Source organism: Peromyscus leucopus, chromosome 1 (genome assembly GCF_004664715.2).
Source record: "Peromyscus leucopus breed LL Stock chromosome 1, UCI_PerLeu_2.1, whole genome shotgun sequence".
Taxonomy (NCBI): Eukaryota; Metazoa; Chordata; class Mammalia; order Rodentia; family Cricetidae; genus Peromyscus; species Peromyscus leucopus.
Genome location: NC_051063.1, coordinates 183,098,258 through 183,124,719, shown reverse-complemented (window position 1 = coordinate 183,124,719; position 26,462 = coordinate 183,098,258). Strand labels below are relative to the sequence as shown.

General features: G+C 46.1%; 1 pseudogene; it reads right to left on the bottom strand.

Moving 5' to 3' along the window:
- Positions 1-16,492: 16,492 nt before the first annotated feature.
- The window catches only part of LOC114685045, a 16,005-nt pseudogene continuing 6,035 nt past the window's right edge, over positions 16,493-26,462 (bottom strand).

Genomic DNA, 26,462 nt, shown 5'->3' with positions numbered 1-26,462 from the left:
ATGTGCGCATGCATGAGTGGGTGTGGGGCACCATGTTGCACTGGCGGAGCCTAGAGGACAAGTTGTGGGTGTCAGTTCTCACCCTCCACCACGCAGGTTCCAGGAATCAAACTCTTATCGTCAGGCTTAATGGCAAGTGATTTTACCAGCTGAGCCATGGTGTTGGTTGTTTAACTCTTTGGGGGACCCACCAATCAGCTCCCAAATAAGTTACACACAGAGGCTTTATTCTTACTTATAAATGCCTGTCCTTAGCTTGGCTTGTTTCTTGCCAGCTTTCCTTAACTTTAAATTATCCTGTTCTCTTACTTCTGTAAATCTTGCTCTTACTCCATGGCTTGCTGTGTAGCTGGGTGCTGGCCCCTGATGTCCTCCTTCTTCTCTGGCTACTCCTTTTTTTTCCCTCCCAGGTTCCTCCTTTTATATATTCTCTCTACCTGCCAGTCCTGCCTAGCCTTTCTCCTGCCTTGCTATTGGCCGTTCAGTTCTTTATTAGACCATCAGGTGTTTTAGACAGACACAGCAACAAATGCAACATAAACAAAAGTAACACACCTTAAAATAACATTCTAGAACAGCCACCTTGTTGTCCCAATTCCTTCCTTTCCTCCTTTTTAAAAATATTTGTTCATTTCTTTTGTATTTACAAAAGATGGTGCACTTGTACCTTCTTTGTTCCCATTATCTTCATATCTTGCACCACACCGCTCAGCTTCCTGTTTGATTTTTTTTTTTTTTTTTTTTTTTTTTTTTTTTTTTGAGCTGAGGATCAAACCCAGGACCTTGGGCTTGCTAGGCAAGTGCTCTACCACTGAGCTAAATCCCCAACCTCCCCTCCTTTTTTTTTTTTTTTACTGACTTATGTGTATGGGTGTTTGCCTGCACATGTCTGCATGCCACATGCCTACAGACCATTTGCTCCCTGTTTGTGATTGCTAATTGGATTTAATGATGCGGTTATGGCTTACTTTGTTTACTTGGGTTTTGACTGATGCTTGACTGAGCTGTTTTGCTTCAGCCAAGGTGGAATGCACAGCTTGGTCCTTCAGAAACTCAGCTCGTGTGAAAAATCACTGAAGGTAAGTTGTTGTATGATATTTTGTTTGTGTTCTGACTAATAAAGCTTGCCTGGAGATCAGAGGGCAGAGCTAGCCACTAGATAATCATAGAGGCCAGGCAGTGGTGGCACACACCTTTAATCCCAGCACTTAGGAGGAGGAAGCAGGAAGATCAGGAGTTCAAGGCCACCCTGGGTTACATGAGATGGATCCAGTCTAAAAGAGAAACAGAGCCAGGTGGTGGTGGCTCATGCCTTTGATCCCAGCACTAGAGAGGTGGAGACAGGAATATAAAATAGGTAGAGACAGGATCTCACCTATTCAGTCTGAGGATTCATAGAGACAGGATTGCCCCCCTTTTGGTCTGAGATTTTGTAGAGGTAAGAAGTCTCTGGTGCCTGGCTGCTTTGCTTCTCTGCTCTTTCAGCTTTCACCCTGATATCTGACTACGGGTTTGTGTTTAATAAGACTAATTAGGATCACACTACAGCGAATCCCTTTGGAGTAGACCTGCTGAGACAAGGGGTTGGCTTTCTGGCAAAGATGTCTTGTCTTTTATTTCTTCTCTTTAAAAAATAAAAAAAAAATTTAGACAGAATCTCAGTTTCTAGCCCAGGCTGACCTGAAACTCATAGTGTAGCCCAAGCTAGTTTGGAATTTAAAATAATCTTTCAGCTGCAACCTCCCTCATGCTGGATTGCAGGTGTGAGTCACTGTGTGTGGCTCTCTGAGCGTGATTTCAGAACTGCCCTCCAGCAGCAAACCTAGGGAGTCACGAGATTAGGTGAGAGAGCCATCATCCACACTGTCCTGTTCAGTTGCTGGAGTTTTCTAAAAATCAGATTTGGGAAATAATTACCTAGAATCATTCTAGCTTGCACATTTTTCTTTTTATGAATAAAATAAAGACTGTTTTCCAGCTTTTTAGGGGCCATCTTATAATTCATATGTTTATTATTTTTTAAATTTATTGTGTGTAGTATATTCCTGTATGAACATGTAGGCACACACATCTGTGTGTATGTCTCTCTGTGTGTATATGTGTGTGTGTATTTATGTGTGTGTATATGTCTGTGTGTGTGTTTGTGTGTGTCTGTGTATATCTGTGTGCATGTGTGTGTATATGTATATATATATGTATGTATGTCTCTGTGTGTGTGCTTGCTTGTAAGGGTGTGCATGTGTGTGTATGTATGTGTGTGTATGTCTGTGTGAGTATGTGTGTGTCTGTGTGTGTGCTTGCTAGTATGTGTGTGTGTGTGTGTGTGTGTGTGTGTGTGTGCTTGTTAGTATGGGTGTGTAAGGAGGCCAGCACTGTACATTGGGTGTCTCCCTCAATGGCTTCACTGACTTACTTTTTCGAGGAAGGGTCTATCACTGACTCTGAAGCTCTGTCTTGGTTAGACTGGCTGGCATGTGAGTCTCCAGAATCCTCCTGTGTTCACCCCTCAGTTTTGAGATTACAGGCACATTCATAAGCCACTATTGCTGGACATTTATAAAGGTTCTGGGGATCAGAATTGAGGTCCTTGGGGCATCTCCCTGGCCTCACTTGTTTTATATATATATGTGTGTGTGTGTGTGTGTGTGTGTGTGTGTGTGTGTGTGTGTGTGTGTGTATGTGTGTGTGTGTGTGTATTTTTTGTTACACACACACACACACACACACATATATATATATATGTATGTATTTTTTTTAAGTTTGAGATAGGGTCTCACTATATAGCTCTGCCTGTCCTGGATCTCACTCTGTAGCCCAGGCTGTCCTCAGACTCACAGAGATCTGCCTGCCTCTGTTTCCCGAGTGCTGGGATTAAAGGCGTGTGACACAGTGCCCCGCTTCTTTTCTCCCCGCTTTTTAGATTTATTTATTCTTATTTTATATGTATGGGTATTTTGTCTGCCTATTTGTCTGTGTGCCACATGCACACAGTGCCTAAGGAGGTGAAAAGAGGGTATTGGATCCCCTAGAACTGGAGTTACAGATCACTGAGAGCCACCATGTAGGTACTGGGAATCAAACCTGGGTCCTCTGCAAGAACAGTTAGCACTGTCTAACCCTGAGCCATCCTTCCCACTCCCCATTTATTTTCACTAAGGCAATTTACCAAAGGGTCAAGATCCAGGCTCAGGGCATACTAAAATTATACAGTAATTATTTTATGCACAATGCTGATGATGGCAGCGACGGCATAATGGTTAGTGTGGCTTGTGTGTCGCTTGCTGTCAGTTGCTGTGCTGACACAAGTTTGTGAGGCGAATTATTTGCTCACAGGAAGCCTGGTTTCTGGATAATGAAACTCGAGCTAAGAGAAGTGGCTTAAGGGCACAGACAGAAAGGACTCCAACAACTATCTGTTCCTGGTTTGACTCTATCTGTGCACTAAATCAAATTAGACATGGGAAAACCTGGGCTGAGAGAACAACTCTCATAAAGGAAAAACATTTAACTGGGGCTGGCTTACAGCTTCAGAGGTTCAGTGCATTATTGTCATGGCAAGAAGCATGGCAACATGCAGGCAGACATGGTGCTGGAGAAGGAGCTGAGAGTTCTACATCCAGATAAGCAAGTGTGGTAGGTAGTCTGAATGTAACTGGCCCCATAATCTCATACGGAGTGGCCCTATTAGAAGGTGCGGCTTTGTTGGAGTAGGTTTGGCCTTGTTGGAGGAAGTGTGTCACTGTGGGAATGGGCTTTGAGGTTTCCTATGCTCGGGATGATCAACCAAGTGTCTCAGTCAACTTCCTGTTGCCTGCAAGATGTAGGACTCTCAGCTTCAGCACCACATCTGCCTGCATGCTGTCATGCTCCCTGTCATGATGATAATGGATTAGACCTCTGAAACTGTAAGTGAAATGCCCCAATTAAATGTTGTCCTTATAAGAGTTGCCTTGGTCATGGTATATCTTCACAGCAATAGAAAGCTTGACTAAGACAGCAGGTAACAGGAAGAGAATTGGCTTGAGCTTCTGAGACCTCAAAGCCAACCCCCTAGTGACACACTTCCTCCAACAAAGCCACACTTCCTAAGAGTACCACTCCCTATGGGCCTATGGGGGCCATTTTCTTTCAAACCACCACACACATAGAGAGATACACAGAGACACATGAATATACATACATACAGAGAGGTATACATTCACATAGGTACACATACACAGAGACACCAACACACACCTGAAGAGTCAAATCTGCTGTGTGACCCCACAAAGCACTTACTCAGCATCTTTTAACCAGCATACAACAATTACGTTATTTAAACTCTAGGGTTTCATTAAAATGAGGGAAATCCTTATTTAACATATAATTTCAATGTAAATAGTTAGATGTGAAGATTTTGCAAAACTCATTTTATTTATTTATTTTTGTGGTCTAGGGTCTGAATCTAGGACCTTGTTTATTTGTTTGTTTGTTGGGACAGGGTCTCTCTTTGTAGTCCTGGCTATCCTGGAGCTCACTGTGTAGACCAGGCAGACCTCAAATTCACAGAGATCCGCCTGCCTCTGCCTCTTGAGTGCTGGGATTAAAGGTGTGCACCACCATGCCCAGCTAATTTAGGGCCTTATGCATTAAATGATAGTCTCAGCCTCAGGATTCTCTGTTTGCAGTCCTTGTTCTTCAAAGGTTAGGAGGCTGCTGCAAGCTGCAAAAATACATGAAGTAGGATTTCAGCTGATTATGACAAAGCTAACACCCGGAAGAAGCCAAGGGCCTTCCAGAGGCCAAGTTGAGGCTCAAGGAGTCTTGGTGATACTGGCTTTTGATTATTAGCTGTTTCCTACTATGAATTTCTTGTGTGCTGTTATAGCTTCTCCATCATTCTTTGGACACAATTTCCCCTCTACTAAGGAATATTTTGATAACCTTCTGTGCAGTGATACAGCTAGGATCCCTAATTTCAGGCTTTTATTGTCATTAGCAGCATCTGGTTAGGACCATCCCTGGAGGGACAAAAGTATCTCATCAGAGATACCTCTGTATTCTCTAAGGACAGACTTCAGCATCTAGACTATCTGTTTGAGAAGGCCTGATGGATGTGCTAATTAAGCTTAACTTTCTCCTTTCCAAAGTCTTGTCTCTAGTTTTAGATCCACCCTTAACAATTAACTCAGACTAAAGTATTCCAACTTACAGGTTCATCTACCTGTGATGGAAGTTGCCTAGCCAAGTTGCCTAGCAACTGAGCATACTTGCCAGAAATGGCAGGTGTAGCTAGAGTTTTCCTGCCTGGCCCACAGTCAGGACAAATCTCTGTCACCTGCCAGTCCCAAGGCCACTCAGACCCAACCAAGTAAACACAGAGACTTATATTGCTTACAAACTGTATGGCCGTGGCAGGCTTCTTGCTAACTGTTCTTATATCTTAAATTAATCCATTTCTATAAATCTATACCTTGCCACGTGGCTCGTGGCTTACTGGCATCTTCACATGCTGCTTGTCATGGTGGCGGCTGGCAGTGTCTCTCTCCACCTTCCACTTCCCAGAATTCTCCTCTCTGTTAGTCCTGTCTATACTTCCTGCCTGGCCACTGGCCAATCAGTGTTTTATTTATTGACCAATCAGAGCAATTTGACATACAGACCATCCCACAGCAGGCAGGAGCAGTGATAGCTTGGAAAGATAAGGGTCGAAGGGATAAAAGGGCAGTTTTATTTTCAGAGAAGAGAAAAGAGAATGGAAGAACAAGACGGGTAAGAACTGGAGAGGAATGAACTGAGATGGAGAAGAACTAGATTGATGGACTAGAGGAGAGTACTAGAGGAACGAGATGGAAGATGAGGAAGAACAAGATGAGAAAGAAGGTGATGGGAGAGGAGCTAAGATGGGGAGGAACTAGATGGATAAGAACCTAGACAGGGCAAAACTAAGATGAGAGAATTAAGATAGAACTTAGAGAACAGCAGATAAATGTAGAGAGGAATCAGGTAAGAAAGAAGCTAGGCATGAGAGCAGAACCAAAGCAGTGCAGAGAAAAAAGCTGACTCAGAAGTATAAAGCATATGGAGTAAAGAGTTTCGTGTACGTAGATTCATTTCAAATCATCAAAGATTAAATTATCAGCTGGTTGTAGATTCTTCCCAGACCCTGGGAGGAGACTCTCGAGGGGCTGGATCCCCCTAGTCCCCAATAGGAGACACTCACAAAAGGGGTCACATGGTGTTTCAGTGGATGTTCTATTGCTGTGAAGAGATCATGGCAACTCTTATGAAGGAAGGCATTTAATTGGGGTGGCTTATAGTTCAGAGGTTTAGTTCATTGTTATCATGATGGGAAGCATGGTGGTGTGCAGGCAGACATTGTGATAGAGAAGTAGCTCAATTCACTTTTTTTGAGAGTTCTACATCAGGACCTGAAGGCAGCAGGAAGAAAGAAACACTGGGCCTGACTTGAGCATTTGAAACCCCAAAGCCCGCCCCTAGTGACACACTTCCTCCAACAAGGCCACACCTACAAATCCCCAACCAGTAGCTAATGACCAAGCATTCAAATCTGTGAGCCTATGGGAGCCAATCTTTCAAACCACCACGTTGTCACTCACACAGCCTTTAGACCCATTCGTATGCTTCCTGGACTTTTGAGTCTTACAGGAGACTTCATGTCACATTTGTTGCAGTAACGCCAGCGTTACCGATATCCATTCACCATGTCCGAGCGAGGGGCTGCGGATTAAAAATAGAGACAAAAGACAGCTGAAATGCCAAATGCCAAATACCATTTATTGAAAAAGGGAGGAAACCTTAAATACAGGCTTACAGCACAATGGAGGATCCCTGGAGGGCAGAAGTTTGCTACCGAATGTTCTACATTCTTGCATCTAAGCTGTTTACACCAAATGCAGGATACAAGAACAAAGAATCTCCAGTGATCTCTCTGGTAATCTTTAGGTGAGAAGGAAACCGGCAGGGAGTCTAAATAGGGAGGACATCTGGTCAAGGTCGGCAAGCAAGGCGGTAGCCACTCACAGTGGGGGGCCAGGGCCCACAACATTTCCCACCATGGTTCCTGGGGCCTCTTACATCCACTGGGATTTGTCTCTGGCTGTGATGGTGAGTTTTGATTGTTGACGTATTATTGAATCATATGGAAATGAATCTTTCATTTTAAAATTTGTCAGCCCTAAGTTTATTTCTTTGAGGTGAGACAGGGATAAAATATCTTGGACACATTGGTGAGAGATTAAAAAATATTTTTTAAAATTTTATACATTTTTTAACTTAAAATAGAATTACTTCACTTTCCCTTTCCCTTGCCTCCCTCCAGCCCCTCCGTTTCCTCCCTTCCTCTCAAGCTGATAGCCTTTTATTATTATTATTGGCACATATATACATAATCATGTGTGTGTGTGAGTGTGTGTAAGTATGCACAAATATATACAACCTGCTGAGTCTAGTGTGTGTGTGTGTGTGTGTGTGTGTGTGTGTGTGTGTGTGTGTGGTTTCAGGGATGAGCACATGTATTGCATAATCAGTCCAGGGTTCATGCCTGGGAGAAGGTAATATCCCTCTCCTGCTGTCCATTAGTTGCCTGCTGTGGGATGTTCTGTATGTTAAATGTGTTGTTCTGATTGGTTAATAAATAAAACACTGATTGGCCAGTAGCCAGGCAGGAAGTATAGACGGGACAAGGAGAGAGAAGAATTTTGGGAAGTGGAAGGCTGAGTCAGAGAGACTCTGCAGCTACCACCATGAAAAGCGAGATGTAAGGTACCGGTAAGCCACGAGCCACGTGGCAACTTATAGATTAATAGAAATGGGTTAATTTAAGATAAAAGAACTAGATAGCAAGAAGCCTGCCACGGCCATACAGTTTGTAAGTAGTATGAGTCTCTGTGTTTCCTCGGTTGGTCTGAGCAGCTGCGGGACTGGCGGGTGAGAGAGATTTGTCCTGACCTGGGCCAGGCAGGGCCAGGAAAACTCTAGTTACAGTTGCCTGTGGGGTTTTTTTTGTTTTGTTTTTAATTGTGCATTGTGTATGTGTCTGTGGGGGAGGCGAGTTATGTATGTTCCCTCAGGGGCCACAGGCAGGGTGATAAACCTCTGGAATTGGAGCTACAGGTGGAAATGCCTGAGGTGAGTGCTGGGAACTGATTTGGGGCCCTTTGGAAGAGCAGTGCATGGTCTGAACCACGGAGCCATCTCTCCAGCCCTTGCCTGTAGGTTTTTGTCTAGGAGGTGGAACCCTGTGAAACTTTCCCCCTGGAAGGGAGTCTTTTTTTTTTTTTTATTTATTTATTCATTCACTCATTTATTTATTTATTTGTTTGTTTGTTTGTTTTGCATCCCTTCCCTCCTCATCCTAATCCCACCTCCACTCCACCTCTGTTCCCACCTCCTAATCCACTCCTCCTCTGTTTCTATTTAGGAAAGGGCAGGTCTCCCATGAGCATCAACAAAACATGGCATATCAAGTTGCAGTAAGACTAAGCACCTCCCCACGTATTAAGGCTGGGCAAGGTGACCCAGTGTGGGGAGTAGGGTCCCAAAAGCCAGTGAGAGAATCAGAGACAGCCCCTGTTTCCACTGCTAGGAGTCCCACAAGAAGACCAAGCCACACAACTGTAACATATGCAGAGGGCCTAGGTCAGTCCCATGCAGCCTCCCTGGTTGTCAGTTCAATCACTGTGAGCCCCAGTGAGTCCAGTCATAGTAAAATGTCGCTGGTTGGTGACGCTGGTTACTGACAGAAAAGTCGTGGGCCACGGCAGACCCCGATGTTAGTTTTTAGAGCTTTATTAGGAGGGAAAAAATGGGTGTGGGAAAGGGGACCAGGCCTGGTGAGAAAGATGGAGGAGGGAGTGGAGCAGAGCAGAGAGGAGAGAGGAGAGAGAGCGTGGGGGTGGTCTGCGTGTGGCTTTTTAAGGCGGGGATTGTATGACCACGCAGCGGGCAGTCGCCAGCACCCGCTGATGATGTAAGACGCTGCACATGTGCAGGATGCTAACACCCAGGTTAGTTGATGCTGTGAGTTTTCCTGTTGTGTTCTTGACCCCTCTGGCTCCTACAGTCCTTTTCCCCCCTCTTCTGCAGGATTTCCCAAACTCTGCTGGATAGGGAGTCTTAATGAGGAATTCTCTAGACTAGGTCAGTCTGTGGTCAAGCCCGTGAAGGCTTTTTTTTTTTTTTTAATGTGTGTGCACGCGCACGCGTGCTCGTGTGTGTGTGTGTGTGTGTGTGTGAGTGCGCGCGTGTGCGTGTGTGTATGCGTGTGCGCGCGTGTGCGTGTGCCAGTGCGTGTGCGTGTGTTCTCATGCCTGTACAGCCTAGAAGAGGGCGGGTGTTGAATCTTCTGGAGCTGCAGTCACAGGATGTTGTGAGCTGCCTGATGTGGTGGTGTTGGGGACCTAATTTTGATCTTCTGCAAGAGCATCAAGCACTCTTCACTGCTGAGCCGTCTTTCCAGTCCCAGAGGATTCTAAGCTGATTTAACTGAGGTGGGAAGAAGACCCACCCTGAATATGGGCACCGTGATTTTATAAGCCGGGCTCTGGACTGAATGAAAAAGAGGAAGCGAGCTGAGCACTGGCGTGCATTAATTCATTTCTCCCTGCTCTTGACTGTGGGTGGATGTGACTGGCTGCTGTTGGAGGCTCCCGCACTTAGACTTCCCGAAATGATAAGACTGTAATCTGCAGTTGTGAGCCAAATGAACCCGCCTCCCAAAAGAGGCTTTTACCGGAAGTAGTGTATCACAGTAACAGGAAAAGGAAATATGACATTGGCCCTGCTGGGGGAAAGCCTCTCTCACACTGTGTTAAGCCCCGACTTCCGGGGTTCCTACTAATCTGTTTTGTTAGAATGTCCACGTGACACGACCCCCCCTCCCCCGCACAACCCAGAGACACCCCTAGGACTGATCCGGCTGTCCTGTGGCCTGTTGATGCTGTTGTCAGAGTTGGGCTTCCTGGGCTTCAGTCCAGCCTTACTGGCATCTACCAGGCATTGCTGGTTTCAACCGGCTCTGACAGCTCCACCACGTGGCTCCTCTGTTACACGCCTCCATTACCGCCCCATCCCTAAACACAGGCCAAAACTTTGCACTGTGCCCCTTGAGAGTTTTCTGTAGCCCGCTAATAGGTTTCTCCGCCGATGCAGTAAGCCAGATCAAGCTGAATTAAAAAGTCAAAGGCCAGATTTATTTGGGCAAAGCACTCCCGGTGACCCTCCGGTCCACGGAGAGGGAGGTGGGGGAAGGGCGGATAGGGTTTAAATACCCTGTCGCCGAGGGATGGCCATGTGACTGCCACGGGCTGGGTTCGTACCCAAGTATGGTATGCTTTTAAGGTGGGGTCTTGAGCAGCTAGGGGCTTTGGGGGACGAGTGGACTTTTGGTGGTTTTTCTGACAGGGCGGGCTTTGGAGAGGGAGGAGTGGCTGGATCCATCAGGGGTGAGCTGGAGATTCCAGCTGAACACCCCTAACCAAGGCCTTGCCGAGGCAAGTGACTTGCTCTAAGTAACTCTGTGCTGCTGGTAGCTGGGCCAGGCTCTGTAAACATCCCAGGGTCACGATGGAAAAGCGCAAGTGGGTGAAAGGGGCCTCAGAGAAGCCATGGAACGGCCTTCCCACCCTACTTCCACAGCTTAGGAGGAAAACATGCTGAGCCTAAGAAGCTTACGCCAGGCTGCTGGCCCACCCATGTGGTCTCCTGCATCAATCCTGTACAGCTCTCCCCTAGGCCAGACGCTCCTTTTTGTGGTGGGGGGTGGTTGATTCGTAACTGCTCACAGTGGGCGCTCAGCTATGTCAACCTGACCCCTGTAGCCTAAGGAAGAGTGTGGAGACTGGGAGTGAAGAATGTAAACACCAGAACATGAGGAGGGTGCTGAGAAATGCTATCCTGTGGACATGGTATGCCTGTTAGAACTCTCAGCAGCTGTGGTCATTATATATATACATGACCCGCAGAAGGGAAAACCAGTTCAATTATTAGGCATGAAGCTATTGGCAGTTGGTGGCTACTGGAGAGTAGAGTCACTGTTCTTTAGAAGTATGGCCACTAGAAGACTGTCTGTGCCCAGTAAATGCCTCACACCCAGGAGCACACGGCAACACTAATTGGACTTATTGGCGTTAAAACTAAATAAGGATATTTAGTTGGAGAGAGATGTATTGTGTGTGCATGGAGTGGGGGAGGTCAGGGGGATTTGGAAGACAGAGTAGGTATGATCAAAATACATTGTACACATGTATGAAATTTTCAAGGCATAAATGAAAACTATTATTTAAAGATTGCTTATCGTCCGAGAAAACAAACACAAAAATAAGACTAATAGTCTACTTTTATTTTCTTGTACATGCATTATAATACATATATATATACAAATGGGTATGGAAATCATGCACTAATCCCGGCCACTTAGGAGACAGAGATTGCTTGATCTCTGTGAGTTCAAGGCCAACTGGTTTAAATTCCAGGACAGCCAGGACTACAGAGACACTCTGTCTCATAAAAGAAAGGAAAAAAAGAGAGGGAGAGAAAGAAAGAAAGAAAGAAAACTATGTACAAACATACATTTCATTGTTGAATATTTGCTGTGTATACATTTTTGTTGATATAAATGTCAGAATAAACCTTCATATATACCTTCTGACTATACTTTGAACAATATCCATAGATGCATTACAAATCAAAGAATACATTTTTATTACATTTATTTATTGTGTGTATATGCATGTGCTTGGGTTCTACCCCAGGGTACCCTTGTGGAGTTGGGAGGACAGCCTACCAGAGTCTGTTCTCTCAGTCCATCGTGTGGGACCCTGGGATTGAACTCAACATTGTCAGGCTTAGTAATCAGCACCTTTACTGGCTTGGTCTTCTTGCCAGCCTATGAATATACTACTTTTATCATGAAAAACAAACAAAACAAAACAAAACAAATCAACATGCTTTGAGACAGAGCAAGATAGAGCATGTTTGAGTCATTGTTATTGCTGACCATGCTTCAATCAGGCTGTCCTCTGACTGCTCTGTCACTGTTCCATGCTATTGCAGAGAAATGGGTCCTGTTTCTCTGGCATCCCCCTGTAGAGAACATCTTCAAACATATTTACAGAAGTGCTAAGTTCTTATTGCATTTGCCCAAGGATAAGAAAGGACCAATCTGTCCTCAGACCACTTCGCAAAACTGCAGGCAGCCTCGCTGGGATCTTCTCTGGGTGAGAGAAACTCTCTTTCCTCTAAGCTTGAAAAGCATCCCACACTGGAAGCCATTGCTGGAGAATGCTTCAGTCTATTGAGAGAAGTGCCATGCAAAGAAAACCCAGAGGTAAGAGATGTCTTGGCTGTATCAAGTTCTTGATTCCAATCAAGGTTCACAGCATCACAAACCCTTCATGCGAGGAGCTGTCCCAGCATGCATGTCCACAGTTGCCGTTTTCCCGTGCCGGTTGGCTTCTTGTTTGCAACCAAAGGGATCACAGTAAATATAAAGTCCCCCTTTTTCTCTTACTAGGGGAAAGCTACCTCACATAGCCGATCCCATACACATGCAAATGTCTCACAGTCATAAAACAATCTCTGTACAAATACTTGGCCACATGTAGTCACTTCCCCCACAAAAACATCTTAGTCCCACTGTGTGATCCTCTCAAGAGTGAGGCAGCCACATCACCAGAGATAGTTCCAACCAGAGTCCTGGGATTTCTTCATCTGTGGCTTCCTTACTCTCACCATAAGATATCTGCCCACTCTTACCCTCTTAGAGCAAAGTGTGGAAAGACAGTGTTCCGAATAAGATAAAAAGCAGTCCACAGAGCCTGGGGCATCACTAGACCCTTACTCCCCACTCCATTGGTGGCATCTGGACACTAAGAAGTCACTGGGACCAGCCACCATCTATCTGTCTTCGGATAAGTCCTTCCGGCATTGCTGAGGGTCTGGTAGAGGAGGCAGTAGAGGATGGTCACATTACTTGCTGTCCTGTTGCCTGTCGAGCTTTGCAAACTGTGGGTGACACGGTTCTTTGACCTGAACAAGATCCGTTGAGAGTTTGTCACTGGCACTTTTAAGTGACAGCAGGTTAGGACCTACATTTAATGCTGGTAACTGCTATTCGTGGAACTTGTCATCTCAACTTAATTTTTGCTTTTCCGTTTTTCATGCACATGTGTGGAGGTCCAAGGTTGATGTCAGGAACCGTCCTCTATCACTCTTCCACCTTGTTCGTTGAAGCAGACTCTCACAATCAAACCCAGAGCTCTCCCATGTGGCTAGTCTCTCTAGCTAGCTTGCTCTGGAGATTCCGTCTCCACCTTCTGAGTCTGGAATTACAGGAGGGCTGTCACCCCCATTCTGGCATTTACATGGATTCTGGGGACCTGAACTTGGGTCTTCACATTTTCGTGGCAAGGGCTTTCACCACTGAACCAATCTCCACGGCTCCTAAAACATGTCTTCTAATATGCAGGGACACATGGCCATGCAGACGAACACACGTAGGTGGTCTGTATTGGATTGCAATACTGTATATATTTCAACACTGAAGGATGTGGCACAAAGAGTTCCACAGAGTCGGCCTTTGCTTCTTCTGAATCACTTCCTCCCTAATTCACTCCAGTTCACCAGCCCTTCAGAGGTGGCTAGCCAACTTTCCATTGGCCATAGAGTCTTTTCAGCCTCGTGAGATGCTGGGTCTCTGGTCTAATAAATTGATGCTGTCCTTGTAAGCCTCAAAGCAACCATTGGATAGGCAATTCATAAATGAGTCTACATGGTGTATACTAAAACTCCTTTTCCAGCAGGCTGGGGCTGGATCCAAGGTCTGTACACTCCTGGATTTACTGATCTCTGTCTCAGCCCCTGCTGTCTGCTATCAGGAGCTATCTATACAGAAATGCAAGTGTGTGCTCTCATGCACGCACGCACACGCACACACACACGCACACACACACACAATATACAAAAATTTAAGGCATATTTTATGCAAATCTCTAATAAATCTTATCTATTTGAAAGAGTGCAATATAAAATTAGCAACGCAATCATGCTTTAAGTGCAAATTGGAAAACACATCTTTACAAAGCAGCTCAGCCAGGTTCGGTGGCTCACACCTGCCATCCCAGCCCTGGAAAGACAACTGTCACAAGTTTGAGACCAGTTCTAGGCTATACAGTGAGACTCTGCCTCAAAAAAACAAACAAACAAACAAAAAAAAGGATAAAAAGAAATAAGGTACATAATATACATACACTTCTTATCTCCTATGACTGGTAGGACTGATTAACTGATATAAGTTCATGTAAAGATTTCAGCACCATACTTGATAGGTAGAAAGACATTAAAAACACTCAAATGTATCAGTAATACTGTAGCAACCTACGATCCTTCTGCCGGAGGCACAATGGGAGGTAGGTGTCCTGTAACTTAAAAAAAAAGAGGGGTTGGAGAGAAGAGAGGAGAGATAGACACTCTTAAGGAAAAGCCTTGGTTTTCTCAACAGAAAATTAGGTACACAACAGTTCTTATCTCATAGGACTCTGATGAGAATTAGGTCTGCTAATTCACATAGAGTTCAAGCACACACTTGACAAGTAGAATATGATCAACAGATGCTCACAGTTATCAGTGATGTTATTAAGCATTCTGCCCTAGGCACATTGGAGGTAGGAGTCTTAATCCATTCCCAGTCATCTGCCATTCAGAGGTGGCCAGCCAATGCTTTCTCCATCAAAGATCACAGAGAAAATATTTTCAGCTTCATGAGATGTTGGGTCTCTGTTCCAATACTCGATGTCATCTTTATATGCCTCCAAGCAACCATTGGACAGAAAATTCATAAATGAGTCCGTGTGGCATGTACCAAACCTTCCACGTGACTGTGGCTAGATCCACCTACATCTGTACACTTCATGTTTTACTGACCTCTGTCCAGCTCCTGCTTTCTGCTGTCAGGAGCTGTTTACACAGAAATGTAAGCATAACACACACACACACACACACACACACCACACACACACACACTCTCGAATGCACACACACACATTTTAAAGGTACATTTTATGCAAATCTCTAATAAATCTATCTATTTGAAAGAGTGCAATATAAAATTAGCAACGCAGTCTTGCTTTAAGTGCAAAATTAGAAACAACACATCTTTACAAAGCAGCTCAACCAGGTTTGGTGGCTCACACCTGCCCATCCAGCCCTGGAAAGACAACTGTCACAAGTTTGAGACCAGTCTAGGCTATACAGTGAGACTCTGCCTCAAAAACAAAAAAAACCCAAAGAGGATGAAAAAGAAAATAAGGTACATAATATACATAACACTTCTTATCTCCTATGACTGGTAGGATTGATTAACTGATATAGTTCATGTAAAGATTTCAGCACCATACTTGATAGGTAGAAAGACATTAATAAACACTCAAATGTATCAGTAATACTGTTAGCAACCTACCGATCCTTCTGCCGGAGGCACAATGGAGGTAGGGTGTCCTGTAACTTAAAAAAAAAGAGGGGTTGGAGAGAAGAGAGGAGAGATAGACACTCTTTAAGAAAGCCTTGTTTTCTCAACAGAAAATTAGGTACACAACAGTTCTTATCTCATAGGACTCTGATGAGAATTAGGTCTGCTAATTCACATAGAGTTCAGCACCATACTTGATAGGTAGATAGTGATCCACAAATGCTCACAGTTATCAGTGATGTTATCAGTAAACCACTGAACACACAGAGGTAGGAGTCCTGTGGGTGGGGCACTGACCCACTGGAGATCTGAAAGTGCTCCAAACGTCACAGGCTCCAACACATTCACAAAACGTACAAAATGCTACATTCCGCTGTAAAAGGCACAAATTCAATATCACGAAGTTAGTTTCTCAGAGTCATCCCATGAGATAATTATTGATCACTGGGATCTAAACCAGTTCTGAATAGAATCTTCTGTGGTGTTGACAATGTTAGCTGACCATGATATCAGGGGCCAGAGAAGCGACCAGCCCACTGGGGACTTGAAATGTTGATGCTGCAACCAAGAGATTGCATTTAATGTTTATTTCATGTTGATCCCTTGACATTTGAACAGCCATACCTAGTTAGTGGTTACTGTAGTGGCTGGCAGAAAACACTCTACCTGGATTCCTTCTCAAATTCAAATGCCCATATGGCTTTTGCTTGAGAGAGGCCAAGTCATTCTTAGTTACTGGAAGGCAGGCAGTCTGCTTGGTACATTGTAGGATATTTGATAGCGTCCTTTGCCTCTGTCCATAGGTGCCAGTTTATAGTGGCACCTGTCTGTTGGAATAATAATAACAACAACAAAGTCTCTTTTATATTGCACAAATGCTCCAAGGAGGGGAAGGGTTAAAATCAGTCTTTTGTGTTCAACTACTGGCTTACAAGGAAACAACTACTAAGAAATGAAGAAACTGTTCACGTACATAGTTTCTCTCATTTCGACTCTGTCCCAAAGACCCAGAGAGGGGAGCTCTGGCTAAAGGTCTTTATACATTGTCGGTGGGTTTATTTTTAACATGCTTTTCTGGTGAAGCAGCAGGGTAGCCAGTTTTTAAAGGTTCTCCCACAATGGGCACATGGATCTGGCCTGTCTCCAGAGTGGATTTTCAAGTGATTGTTCAATGTGGTTTTATCAGTGAAAGCTTTGTCACACTTGGTGCACACAAAAGGCTTCTCCCCAGCATGAAGCCTCTCATGCCGTTGGATGCTTGACTTACACCTAAAAACTCTTTCCACATCCCTTGCACCGATATCTGGAGTCGGCGTCATGTCTTTTCTGGTGCTTGATAAGGGCTACCTTGCAAGCGAAGACTTTCCCGCATTCTAGGCAGTCCACTCGGGCCCCGGGCACATGGGACTGCTTATGTTCTGATAAGTAAGTACTGTTTCGGAAGTGCCTGCCACACTTATCACACCTGTAGGGCTTCACCTTCAGATGGAGCCGCTGATGCTCCGAAAGGTGCGAGTTGACCCGGAAGCTTTTCCACACACCTGACAGCGGTACGGCTTCTCTCCTGTGTGGATCCTCTTGTGCTCCCTCAGGGATGAGCTGCGGCCGAAGCACTTGTCACACTCGCCACACTTGTAGGGTTTCTCCCCGTGTGGATCCGTTGGTGACGAGTGAGCTTGGTGCTCTGCTTGAAGGTTTTACCACACTCGTCACATTTGAAGGGTTTCTCTCCCGAGTGGATCCTGCGGTGATTGTTGAGCGTGGAGCTGCTGTTGAAGGCTTTGCCACACTCCTTACACTTGTAAGGTCTCCCCCCCGTGTGAATTCGATAGTGTGTGAGGAGTACGAGAGGTGCCTGAAAGACTTACCGCAGGTGTCACACTTGTGGGGTTTCTCGCCGGTGTGAATCCTCTCGTGCTCCACAAGGTGGAGGGTCTGGTTGAAGGTTTTTCCACATTCCTTACATTTAAAGTGGTTCTTACCTTGTCGTGCAGGCTTAAGCTTGGCTGTGTGAAGTTGCTGGCCGTCTGTGTTTTTCCATGAGAGGCTTTCCCCAAAGTTGACTTTTCTTGAAGGGTGCTCCTTGGTGTTGTAGTTGCTGATGTTTGACTCGAAGATGTTCCAGGGGTCACAGATTCACGCGCTTTATTCCCAGGAGTGACTGCTTTGCCTGCTTCTCTTGTCAAAATGAACCACATTTCTCCTTGTTCTGAGACGGCTTCTCTTGTTCTGAGATGGCTTCTCCTTGTTCTGAGATGGCTTCTCACTTTCTCGGTTCTGAGATGGCTTCTCCCGGTTCTGAGATGGCTTCTCACTTGACTAGAGATGGCTTCTCCTTGTTCTGAGATTTCTCCTTAATCTGAGATTCTCCTTTTTTCCTGAAATGGCTTCTCCTTGGTTCTGAGGATGGCCCATCAACGTTTGGTAAGGCTTTCTTCTGCCTAAACTCTTGGAACCACCCCCCGTATCTGCTTTTTCAGCTTCTCCCGTGACGTTGTCTTAGAAGTGTATCTGGCTTTGGGCTCTCTTTGAGTTATTTACTGTCACAATCCTAAGAAGAAGAGGTTTAAATCAAGGACAACTTGTGATAGTTTTCTTCCTTCACAACTCGGAGCTGGGGGATTGCACCCAGGCCATCAGCCTTGGGGGGGGACACAAGCATCTTTACCCTCCCCACCGAGCCGTCTCACCATCCCAAGATCGTTCTTTTCAACGAACACTACTTACTGTCACTCGGAATTCTTCTTCACTGCATATAATAGCTGAGTGTGACACAGTGTACCTACGATGCCAGCACTTCCGAGCTGAGGCAAGGGGATTCTAAGAACAAGTCCAGGCTAGGCTATATAGCAAGACAGCGTCTCCCCCTCACCCCACTTGTGCATGCTAAGATACTGCCTTCATGAAAACCGTCTATGTGTATTTCTGAAGCTCCGAACGTGGTGGGTACCGACTACGTGATTCAGAAGTGCACTGCTATTTTTGTCAGTCAGCAGAGGGTTGTGAATTAGCAATGATACTTTAAAAGACTACGGTCAGGTAGAAACCAGTCTCAAAGGGAAAAAAAATGATGTCAACATCTTCTGAACAGTAAAGACACTGAACTATATATAGACCCAAAGAGGAAAGTTAGGGACTGGGGAGATGCCCAGTGGGTAAAGCACTTGATCTGCAGACATGAGGAACAGAGTCCCACAAAAAAGCCAAGCATAGCTATGTGCACCGGCACACAGGTGACATAAACCACATACACACACACACACACACACACACACACAACTCATACTCATTCTCACACACATACACTCTCATATACTCTCGCTCACACACACATATCTCTCTCACACTCACACATACACTCTCACACACTCACAGAACTCTCTCATACACTCACATACACTCTCACACACTCACATACACTCACATTCACACACACATACACTCACACGCTCCATATACTCACTCACACGTACCCTCACATGCACGCACACTCACACACAGTTGAAAATAAAAAGTAAAATATTCTGGTGGGAGCATTAACTGAAAGAGCAGTGCGGAATCGTCATCACTGGAGGAAGAGATCCAGGAGACATGTCTGGAGTCAGACTGTCACTGTCACCTGCAACCGCTGAGGACAAGGAGACGGACGAAGAGTGCCACCAAAGTGGAGATCGCCAACCTCTTTGGGGTTGGGCGACAGGCACAGTTTGCCTCGAATGAATCAAGTTCTGCAGACGCCCTGTCAACTCCCCGCGCCGACAGAGGAGAGGGCTGCTGTGTCACCGAGACGACAGAATGTCCTCATGAAAACCGTCGACTCACCTGCAGAGATGTCTCTTCTGCTGCCTCCTGCATCGCGCTGCTGCTGGCGCTCTCTGGGAACACTGTTCTCTTCAGCAAAAAGGTCAACACCATGCTCCAACCTGGTGATCAACCGTGGTTTGAAAATGTAATACTCTGTTCCACAGGAGAAGAAAACAAACGAAACAAAACAGAACAAAACAAAACAAAACAACTGTTGCACGCCTCTCAGGAATTCCTTTCTAGACAAATGTCTGCACAGAAAGGGGAGCCCAAGAGATTTTAAGCAAAGAACAGCCAGTGGGAACATGGAGGCAATCGCCTCCTTCGACTTGTCCTGCCCCACCTCCCCATCATAGCAGCTCAAATTTCTGTTAATCCAGGAAATGGAGCGCACTTCCATATTAGCCAATCCGCCCATGCTTGGACCCACTGGCCATCGGGATTGGCTTAACTGTGCTCCTGTGACTTAAGCCAGATTAGTCATCTTAAGACTGGTGAAGAGTCGGGGTGAGAGGAGCGGCATTGACTCCCAACACATTCCACCTGGTTTTTTTCCTCTCTCTCTGCAGATGAGTTACACACTGAACCTCTGAAGTGGAGGATTGTTGAAAATCACCCGTCTTCAGATGGTGCCAAGAGCATCCGATTTGCAATATCTGAATTTAGTCGACGGCGGAGTTCACCCATATGAACCACAGCCTCTCGGAATTGAGACCCACAGGCTCTCCTGAACCCAGAACAAACCGCAAGATGATCCTTACCCACAGAGATCAGGTTCTCGTAGTCTCCAGCATCACATCCCTGTACAGGTCCTTCTGAGCAGGCTCCAGTAGCCACTCTTTTCTGGCTGAAGTACACAGCTACATCTTTGAAGATCACTGGTTCCTATAACACCAAAGTCCCACTACCGCTCATACGAGGCCTCGTCTTTCCCTTGGCCCAGGAGAGGAGATGCAAAGAGGTGGGCGTTTGAGCTGTATTCAACGTATTCAACATTCTACACCGTTGCAGACTGCGAAGATGGGTCTGGTACCTCCTCACTTCGCACTAAGTCCATACCGTGTGTGTGTGTGTGTGTGTATGTGTGTGTGCGTGTGTAGTTAATGTGTGTGTGTGCGCATGTATGTGTGTTAATGTGTGTTGCGCGCGTGTATGTGTGTGTTAATGTGTACGTGTGTGCGCGTGTGTGTGTGTTAATGTGTACGTGTGTGTGCGTGTGTGTATGTGTGTGTTATGTGTGTGTGTGTGTGTGTGCGTGTGTATGTGTGTGTGTGTGTGTGTCTACATGGTTTATGTCACATGTGTGCAGGTGCCTGTGAAGGCCAGAAGAGGATGTCCAATCCCCCAGAACTGGAGTCACAGGTCATTGTGAGCTGTCTAATGTAGGTGCCGGGAACCAAACTCAGATCCTCTGCAAGAGCAGCAAATGGTCTTAACTGCTGACCATCTCTGTGGCCCTCAGCTTGCTCACTGGTTTCAATTATTAACTTGACACAACATAGAATCACCCGGGAAGAGAGTGTCAGCCAGGAACTGTCTAGACCAAGTTGGTCTAGAGGGGACAGGGTTGTCTTCATTGAGTTCATTGAGGTAGGGAGGACCCACCCTGAATGTGGGTGCACCATTTTATAGTCTTGGCTCCGGACAGTGGAAGAGCAGAGAAATCCATCTGGGTGCTAAGCAAGCAGGCAGCGTAGGTGCGGTCCTTTCTCTGCTCTTGACTGTGGACAGGATGCTTGTCCCTGCCTCGACTTCCCCACAACAATGGATGGTGACCTGGAACTACAGGCCAAATAAACCCTCCCCTTCATCAGGTTTTTGTCGTGGTGTTTTTATCACAGCAATAGAAATGGAACTAGGGGTGTGTGACCAGGCACAGCCTTCCCATTCTGAACCCAGGTTGGCAGATGGGATATTGGAAACCTGTGACATAAGCAGAAGCTTTTGAAATGTTTAATAATCGGGGCTAGAGAGATGGCTCGTTGGGGAAGACTGGGTACCGTAAGCACCCTTCCCCGCTGAGGCCCCATCTCGCTGGCCCATCTCGCTGGTCCCGTATTTGCTCTCAGAAGGACCAAAGAAAAGGAACTTCCTTTCCTACACCCCAATTTTTTTTTGGTTCAGATTGTAGGGTGAACTGGGGTGAACCCTCCTCAACTTCCTAAGGAAGAAGAAGAGGATCAAAGGCCCCTGGTTTGGCCAGCCCCAAGTGCTCACACACAGGCTATCCATAAGGACAGCAGCTCTGGTCTAGTCAACCACCTCACATGGCCACAGCTAAATATATGTCCTTCTAGAGCACACAGGGCAGGGCAGGAGGAGGGACCTGGACACGCCTCGGGGCATCCCAGTGTGGCATGGTGGGTGCTAGAAGAACATGCCCAGGAGTCCTCTCCACACGCTTGAAAGAGCAGATGACAGGTGAAGCTCCAGGAGGCAGGAGGCAGAGCGGAGCGGAAGCAGAGCGGAGGTCACGCAGAAGGTGAAGACCGAAGGGAAAGAGCTTCAAGAGGAAAGAACACAGGAGGAAAGAGAGGTTAACGCTGTGTGAGAGTGAGCATTCTAAGGCTGCAGGCGTGGGGCGTGTGGAGTCAGGGACAGGGCCATAAGAGAGCTGGGGGTCCTTGGGTGAGTGGCTTCCCGTGCCTCTGTTTCCACATCTGGGAGATGGGAAGAGTCACTGGCAGCACCGGTCAGTCTCCAGTACCCGAAAACAATCGTCATTCTTAGGAAACACGGATGGAGGTATGGAGAGGCGCGTGCTACAATGCGTGTACTCTACGCTCGATGGCTTTGAAGGCAAGTATGCAGATGGCGGGGGCAATAGGAGAAATGTCAGCAAGTTCCAGACATCGGGTGACCTTTGTGCCGTCCTTACACCCTCCCCGTGACCTTTACATTATGATTTCTGTGTACGTGTATGTGGTGTATGTGTGCGTGTCTGTGTAGTATGTCTGAGTGGTGTATGTGTGCATATGTGTATCTGTGTAGTATGTCTGTGTGGTGTATGTGTACAGTGGATATGTATATGTGGTGTATATATATGTAGGTATGTCCACGTTGTAGTATATGTGTATGTATACACAGTGTTATGTATGTGTATGTGTTGATGTATGTGTCCAATGTGTATGTGTATGTATATGTATGAGTGTAGTGTATATGTGTATGTATGGTGTATGTGTATATGTATATTCGTGTATGTATGTTAGTATGTGGTATATGGTATTGTATGTGTATAATGTATGTGTGTGTATGTATGTGTATATGTATATGTGTAATCTCTGAGTGTATGTGTGTATGTATGTGTATGTGTGTATGTGTATGTGATGTGTATATGTATGTAATCCTGTGTATGTGGTGTATGTGTATATGTATGTGTACAGTGGTATGTCTCTGTTGTATGTGGTGTATGTGTATATGTATGTGTACAGTGGGTATGTCTCTGTGTATGTGGTGTATGTGTATATGTATGTGTACAGTGGGTATGTCTCTGTGTAGTATATGTGTATGTATGTGTATAGCGGGTATGTCTCTGTGTATGTATATGTATGTAGTGTGTACGTGTATATGTATGGTGTGTATATAATGTGGTGTGTATGTATGTATGTATATATGTATGTGTGTACATGTGTGCGTATCTCTGTAAATGCATTGTGTATGTATATGTGTGCGTGTGTTGTTGCTGCTAATAGGAAAGACGGTCCAGTCCTCCAGTTGCTGAGCAGAAGCCCATGTGAGCCTCCGGGTACTTCAGACTTGCTGATGGCTGCCCATCTCTCCCCATCTCTCCTCTGGAACTCTCACTTGCCACAGTGCCCCTCCAGGATTCTGTCCCAGGAGTTTAAGCAACCCTGAGGTCAATCAAGTCTCCAGACCAGTTCTCACTGGTCAGGACGGAGTCACACGCCCAGCCGTGAAGCAATCACTATCGCCCGAGCAAGCCTGGAAGTGGGGTGAGGTTCAGATCAACCTCTCCCTACATCACCCCATCCAAGGCCCCGGGAACACTGTAGAAGAAGAGGTGGAAAGAAGGTAAGAACTGGAAGATGAAGAGGAATGCTGGGAAATGCTGTCTTCTGGTTATGGCATGGCCGTTGTACTCATGAACGCACAGCAGCTGTGGGTACCTGCACAAGAGTAGGCCCATCAACATCCCATAATTGCAGGGGGAGGGGTCAGTGTTTGCCAGGGGAGTGTCATTTTCTTCAGTGGTATAACCCCTGCTAAATTTCCCATGCTCCAGTAGACAACCCCACACCCGTGCTAATGCTACCAACCTTAATTCCACTCCTGGGCAGAAAAAAAAAAAGATGAAAATAAGAGGGGGGTGCTAGTTGGGATATAGTAGGGATGGGAGAGGGGGGCAAGAGATGACAGTGTGTGTGTGTGTATGGATAGAGTATACATGTGTGAAACTGTCAAAGAAAATGATGTTAAATTAAATGCTTGGACAACATAATGAAGTCATTAACTTAAAAGAATTTAAAGAAAATATCAGCTTCGTCCGAAGTGGTTGGAAGACAAGGCATCCCCAAAGAAAAATCAGAAGCGCCAGCATAAGAAGGAGATGTGGACTCCAGGTGGACTATGCCAAGGCTGACTGCCTCAGAAGAACCATTCGCTAATTCCCCCTTCATTCATGCACTCATGCGTTGTCCATCACCCATTCAGCCCAGACGTATAAAGTGTTTGTTAAAAATCCAGACCAGAGGGCTGCTCAGGCCAGGTCCGCTTGCAGAGGCCTCTTTCTTCTGTAAAGGAAAGAGCAAGCCCCTCCTGAGGAGAGCCTGTCTGCCAGCCTCTAACCAACTCTCAAGGTACCCCGATTTCCAGGAGAATGGTGGGCATCATTCTTACTTCCCCAAGGAAGTTCACAGACCTCAGGCTGCCAGACTAAGAGACACCAGAGAGCCACTAGTATAACGGGCACAAATCAAGGAGATGGGCCCCTCTTCCCTGACGTTCTAGTAGCCCCACATTCCTGTTGCAGAATTCCCTCCTCTCCCCCTGCTACCTGGATGTGGGCTCAAGCTGTAAAACTTCCTTTTTCCTCTGAGACCTATAAGAAGGGCCCCCCTTCCTTACTCTTGGGTCTGAACACTTCTCAGGGGACCTGCCACGCTGCTATCTATCTACAGAACTAATACACTTCTCACCCCCAAAGGACAATCTGCATTAGCGTTGCCCTTGAAAGTGTACCCCCCAACCCCCGCCCCACCATCAAGACCTTTCTGTCTCCACCACTCATCACATCTGTTCCTGGGCATAGGGGAATGTGTCAGCCAGTCCACAGAAGACAAGGCCCCTGCCCTCACAGATGGAAAGAGCAGAGGGGTGATGAACAAGTAAAAATAGAATGTTTTGCCAGGTGGCGATACCTGCTATAGAGAAAATGAAGCAAGGCCCGAGAGATAACCAGGTGGTTAAGAGTGCTGAGGACCAGAGTTCAGTTCCCAACACTCGTGTCTAGCAGCTCACAACCACCTGTGACTCAAGCTCTAGGGGGTCTGATGCCTTCTTCTGGCTTCCAGGGCACTGCACTCATATGCACATATATACACACATACACAGGATTAAAAATAAATCTTAAGGAAAGAGAAGGAAGAAAATTATGACGTTGGTGTCATCCTATCAGGAGCAGAAATTAGGAAAGAGGGGCGCACCTCTTAGAAAAACCTTCCTCCATGAGGTGGTCCTTTGCAGGTACGATGTATGTACAACCAGGGCAGACCCTGAGCTGAGCAGGAAGGTGGGAATGTCCTTGCCTTTTCCAGACCAAGCTAACTTCCGGTCAAAGGGAGAAACCCACAGCTTACCTTGTACCAGGTTGGCAGCAAGGTGGTTGGAATCTTTCGCTTCTTTTCAGGGGGCTGGTTTGGTGTCCGATCAGGATTCGGTGAAGGTGTGGCTGGTGGAGGAGGAAGGATTCATGAGGCCACTCTGGCTTCTAAGAGTAGGAAAACCATTCACAATAAAGCCTCAATGGGGATGCAATTGACAAACGCTGATGTGTACTGTGCACTGCCCTACATTCCGGGCGGGTATGTGAGTCTTCAGAGCAATTCTAGCAAAACCCCTGCGTGGTACCCGCAGTAGAGGCGACCACATGTGTGAAAAACTATGCATAGATACTATAGATACTATAGATACTAAAAGCATCTATGCATACTTTTCCACACATGTGGATACACATGGAATGGATACACAAATGGAGAGTTCACACATGCAATGGGTAAATACACAAAATGGATAGTTCACACATTGCAATGGGATACACAAATGGATAGTTCACACCTGTAATGGATACACAAAGAGTTGGTTATGAATGTGGCACTTTCTGGGCAGCATAGAGAAGCCAGAAAGCACTCCCTCCAGGGGAAGATCTAGGTTGCTGAGGAAGGAGAAGTAATATTACTTTTAGTTGTAACGTCTTCTGCACATCATTGCGCCAGGCCAACAAGATGGCTTAGTGGGTAACAGGCACCGGCTCCTAAGCCCGAGGACCCGAGTTTGATCCCTGGGACCCCCATGGTAAAAAGACTGAACTAATTCAGAAAGTCAGCCTCTGACTACCATCATACATCCACAGGGTGGGGTGGGGGGTGGATAAACAAAAAAACTGTAATTCAAAATTTTAAGAAAGGTTGTACGGCTCGATCCCAACATTTGACTCTGAAAGTGTTCTACCAACACAGAGAGAACGTTGAAGAATTACCCAGGGAGCACTCATTCACCTGAATCTCTTAGTTGCCCTGGCCATGGTGTTTTATCGCAGCAATAGACAAATAACCGACATACTACCCGGAGAGAATTCTGAGAGCAGATGCTGGGGGCAAGGGAGGGTCTCGTGTCTAAACCCTCGCCATCAGTGGTCAGGCCTGGAAGGTCCATCCTATACGAACCTGCATTTTCTGAAAGCATTCACGGGTCTCTTACCTTTAGTACCTGAGGTTTTACTCTTCACCTCTGTGTCCTTCTTCCTCTTCATGACGAGAGAATGAAGTACCGCATGGTATGAAATACAGGTAGGACTACTAGTGAGGGTTAGGGAAGCCGGACGGTCTGGGTTTAAATCCTTAACTCTGCAGCTCGGCGGCCTCAGGTGGGGGATGGAATGTCTTCAGGCTCCATGTCCCTAATAGGAAAGCAATGTCAACGAGGCCTCTCCCCTAGACGGTCAATGAGGTGATCA